The following is a 5,822-nucleotide window of genomic DNA, read 5'->3' as shown; positions in this document are numbered from 1 at the left end:
CCTAAAGCGTCGGCATTCTATTCACTGACGCTACAAGTGAACCTATAGCGTCGGCATTCTCCCGACCGACGCTACAAGTGAACCTATAGCGTCGGCATTCTCCCGACCGACGCTACAAGTGATCCTATAGCGTCGGCATTCTCTAGACCGACGCTACAAGTGAACCTCTAGCGTCGGCATTCTCTCGACCGACGCTACAAGTGAACCTATAGCGTCGGCGTTTTGCCCGACCGACGCATAAAAGTAACTACAACGTCGGTTCTGTCTTTAACCGACGCTAAAGGGGCAATGCGGAAAGTCATTTTTCTACTAGTGTTACATCTGGTCCGTCATTAGGGTGCTCCATTGGATCCACAATCTGATCCCCAATAGGTAGTAAAACATCATCGTATTATTGCTCTTGAACTTTAGGGTTTGGAGTCCCGCTACCATATACGATAACGAACTACGCTTCTATCACGATATTCATAAGGTTTCCCGTAAGGATTTTAACTGTCAGTACTACGTTAGGTAGTCCAACTATGAACTTGGCAAGAGTTCTTATTATCTTAGTGAACTTATTATTTTAATGTCACATCATCTCTGAGGTTTATAGCGCTTAGCTCTGATACCATTCTGTAACACCCCCAAATCCGGGGTCGGGGATCCGGGTTGTCACGAGTTCCAGTTCCCTTAATAACACTTAATCTTAATAAACAACCAACTACTGCGTACTGTGACCCCACAATACACACACACACACACACTACAAGTTATAGTCTCAGAGATGAGTACCAAAAATAACACAAGTCATTTTATTCCATAATTGTAAACCATTACACCTCAAAGGGTTTCTGAATAAATTTACATTTTCTTTACCATTATTACAGTTCATAAATATACATAAGTATGGTATATCAAAAGTTGAAAGCCTATCCTATTGGTAGATCCTACCTCAGCTACAATGGCATCAACGCCTACAGGAAACTGCGGAATATTTTCTATCCGCTCGCGAATTGGGAGCTTGGTCATGTTCATCGTGTCTAGATATTGTTGTGTGATGAAAGAATAAATCAAGGGTGAGCAACAAGCCCAACAAAACAACATGTATAATAATTAACAATATATGAACATTCTCATAGTCTCATGAAAGTCTTAGTCAAGCAAAAATTAACCAAGTTTGATATCTTAACGCGACCAAGTCGCAAAATATTCAGTATATATGTATATATACTTTTCAAAATCTTGGAAATCATCTTCCATGCATAATATACACGGAGTTTCAGTTTATAACTGTATAAAAATATCGTTGCAAGGTGATCTCATATATCTAACCTTGTCTCAACGTTTTTCTAAAAATCTTTGTCATGAATAAGATAATCATTAAATAGATATAAGTTGAGAAGATAAAGTTACAAGATACTCCAATATACTTATATCTTTTCCAAATACTACTTGAACTACCATCATTCAAGGTATAATCAATTTCAAAAGTTCATCACATAAATGAGACTACAAGATAAGACTTGAATAGACTCAATCTTTGAAATATCATTTGAAAGAAATGAAGTTACGAGATACTTCATTAAGTCCCGATATATATATATACACCTATATATATATCTCTCATGCATTCCTTGAAAACCTCTGTTATGAAACGTATAAACAGAGTTATAATACCCAATGAATTTAAAGAAGAAAACTTTGGGATAAACCCAATATCTTGCTGACCAGTCAAAGATACCCATTAAGTAACCTTTTCTACTAGTGGATGGATGAATTCCTCGCCGGTCATCACCCTGGATGCATTAGGACCTCGCGCTAGACCGTTACTCGGCCACTTATGCGTTGATGGACTGTCACCCAGCCTCTTACACCTTGATAGACCGTACCCCGGCCTGTCGCTCATGCCGACTCAATTGGATGGACTAACTTCCCGAACGTTGGGAAAGTAATCAAATTATTTTCTCCAAATAGCAACCTCGTTGCGAATATAAAATACACCATAGAGCCGGATCCCTCAGAATTTTGAGCGAGTATTAAAGTCCCCTTTGAAAGGAAGGTCTTAAATTTGAAAACGGGTTTTGGGATCCGCTCTAGCCTTTAAAATCATTTTGAAGAATCGAAAATCTTTTTGAAAGCATTTGGAATAAGGATGATTTGATAGAATAAATCAATTCGAATATAATCAAAGAATATTTGAATATTATGCTATAAATAATATTCCAATAACGAATAGTTTTTGTCAAAGCAAATGAAGTAAAAGTTTTGAAAATAACTTTCTGAAAATATTTAAAGTAAGAATGATTAACGATATCAATCATTTCTCGAATACTTGGCGAATAACAAAACATTATTCTTTAAGAAAATAATGAATATTATTTAATAAAATAAACGGAGTCGTAAGTTCTCGAATGAATATTCAAACTAATATTCACTTATAATTTAAAACTATCGAATAAACATTATTCGATTAATAGTTTTGAAAACTATATATATATATATAATATACTCAGGAATATCGCCTCTCGGTTTAGAAAAATGTTAACCTTTGGGTCCAATATACTAAGGATATAGGCAAATAATATATATCTCTAGCATATGTATTATTCAGTATATAAACAATTGAATCGATAACAAGATATAAAGATTACGAAATAGGCATGCATATATATATCATATCAACATGCTCCAATATATCGTAAGATTTTCTAATAACAATCATGCACTTATCACAAGATAATGCATATACATATATACATCACAACAATAGTTATACGGGTAGAAAACTTGCCTGAGTATTCCAGGATAGACTTAAGCTTAGAGTGAGTCTGGTAATCTATGAACAACAACATAATCCGTAATTAGACCAGATCGCTTAAGAAACTAGTCAAAACTCACTCATACCCTAACGGTCGCTTACGGTCTCTTATACGCTTAACGATTTGCGTTAATCGCTCGCGTACCCTCGGATCCACCAATTTTAATAAATTAACCGTTACGAATTTTAAGGCCACTCTTTTGCGAGAACTTTACTAACTGCCTTATTCATTTTTCATAATTGTTTCGTATTCCAATTAGTCTTTTAAGGGCCTTAAACAAGGTCTTAAAGTAAAGTGAGGGGTAAAGGTTAGTTCGCGAAATGCCGTTACTTAAAATGATCGTTTCTCATCGCTCGTAACTCGGATTTAGGCGAATGACATATCAAAACGAAGCTCATAACATGAACTATCTAACCATGGCCAAGGTCAGAATCTTAAAGTGAGTTCACGGGTCCTAAAGTTAAGCACATAAAAAGTTAAGGAAAATCAGGCACTATGACGGCTAGAACTTAGAGATTTCCAATATTTTTACCACGCCAAATCAATCCCTTCCAACTACAATCCATCCACAACTTCACAAAAATCACTACTAAGCGTGGATCTAACTATACATTTACCAATTCATCTAAAAACTCAAACAATCAAGCTGATTAGTAAAGGTCAAGAAGTTTTTATACCTTGATTTATGAGTGAAAAGTTTCTAGGGAGCCTTAAAACCTTGATCAATCCTTATACAGGCTTGGATCTCACAAACGATCAAGAAAACACAAAGTTAGATTTTGAAGTTTCTAAAAGTCCGATTGAAAGAACTGTAAACATGATGGTCTTACCATGATTATTTGGACAATACTTGTGAACAAGAGTTGTAGGAAATCTCAATACCTTTCCAACGAGATATATAACACAATATTTGAGTGAGTATTGAAGGAGATATGGAAGTTTGAAGTTGCTGATATTAATTTGGCTGAGAGCAAAATGATGAAATGGAGAAATGGACAAGCTTCTTTGATTGCCTTGGAGTTTGTGTGTTGTTTTTGGCCTCGGTTACCTTAACCTTGGTTTACCCAAGGTTAAAACACTTGGCTATAATTGATCCTTGCATAAATATCTTCTCCCTTAATGACATCATCCATCATGCATCACTTTCTTGCCATGTGTCAATCCCTTGTGGTTTGATGATGTCATAATCCTTGGCTTCTTGTACAAGTTTGTCTCATGGTCGGTTATTTATTTTACGGTTCGCTTAACTCTCGTTCTCGTTAATAGTTTGAGGGATCATATCAGGGATCTTATTACTTGGGCTTCCCTGAACCTGTATTAATATCTTATATTCCTTTAATGATCCTCAGCTATAATCCTTAAATAAAAATCTTTTTAATTATGTTACCTTATACTTAATCCTTACGGTATCTAGTGGATTTTCAGGAAAAAGCAAAGTGTTCGAATCCAAATTCTGACGACCTTTACATACACTCATTTACTTTATGAATTACTAATACGATCTCAGAATTTCCATAACAGTACTCCTATATAGCGTGGTCTGATAATTTTCCTTAACCAACATCATCAGCAAAAAGTTACTATTCATCAGGGTTTCAAAAATTTCCCAAAATTGGGGTTATTACACCTTAGTGTGTGATGATTGTATCATAACCTAGTATTAGTTGTGCTTATTCGTCTTATGAGCGTCGCGAACTTATAAGATAGTGTGTTAATCTTTAATAAAGTGAAAGTGAATTTAAGGATTTAGAACTTGCCATGCTAGCATAAGTTCATGTATTTGTTATGCATGATTCGTAGGTAATTTTAACCATCTTACTTGCCCTATGTAATCACGATAGATAACTTGCTCATTAAATCATTATGTTGTCAAATTCTATAGACATACATGGTCTCAATATAATTGGTATCTATTCAGCTTCTATCTCTTTTGTGGATGTCTGGTATTATGTTATTCGTGCAACGAAAGTTGGCGTTTATCAGTTTCGTGTTATCTGATTAGTGTCATCACCATTACATGCTAAGGTTAAGAACGAAAAGGCTATTAAATGAAGTATTTAATAAAGTTAGAATCTCATGTTTGTGTCATATAGTATTCAACTCTCTTTAATCTCTTAGTTAATGATCTTCAGTATAAGCTCTCAGTTAATCTTAGTTAAATCAACCCAAATTATTATTCGTCTTAGCATTGATAATAACCATATCATTGTTGCATGAGTGCATAATCACAAAGTTAACCTAAACCAGTCTCTGTAGGAACGAACTAGAAAGAATTCTATATACTTGTGAACGCGTATACTTGCGTGAATTATTAGCGCGTGTTTTATCTCTAACAAGAGACCCTTTATATAGATGTGAAACACCTTAAATTAGATTAGATTTAGGAGACTTGGTGGGCATGTCTCGGAATTAGAATGGACTTTGAAATCCTAGGAAGTAGGAATCTGATTCCTTATCCTTTGAGACCTCTTGGAGGCTAATCGACAAGATTTCATACCTTTATTATGACTTTTCTCAAAAGCTGATTTCTCCTATATTTACTAATTTCGAAAATAATAAATATTCAGGGTTATTGGGCCTTTTTTGTTCCATCAGGTCTGATCAATGTGTTAACCTTCCTAAGTCTGATCTATGTGTTAACCTTCTTAGTTTGAATGTCATACACGTGCCTCTTTAATTGGGCCTTACAATCCTAGATGCAACTAACGCAATAACGTAATTAAGATTTATTTTATTTTCTATCAGATGTGCCTTTATATATGGGTAGCGTTGATGAGTCATGACCCACAACTCGACTTCTAAAAGGATTCAGACTCTCCTCTTTAGAATGGATTCAGGCTCATGTCTATAAGAATCGAGCTCACATATTTGTAAGAGATTCAGTCTCACAATATTTTGATTTTTTTTTAAGAAATAATTAGAATATCTAGCACTACTCGTATATAAATATCATTTTATCACATCTAAGTATCGAAATTCAAATATGGACAGAATCCTCTTTCCATCTCAAATATGAAATTA

The sequence above is a fragment of the Apium graveolens genome, chromosome 1, assembly GCF_009905375.1.
Source record: "Apium graveolens cultivar Ventura chromosome 1, ASM990537v1, whole genome shotgun sequence".
NCBI lineage: Eukaryota > Viridiplantae > Streptophyta > Magnoliopsida > Apiales > Apiaceae > Apium > Apium graveolens.
This window is presented reverse-complemented; position numbering follows the sequence as displayed.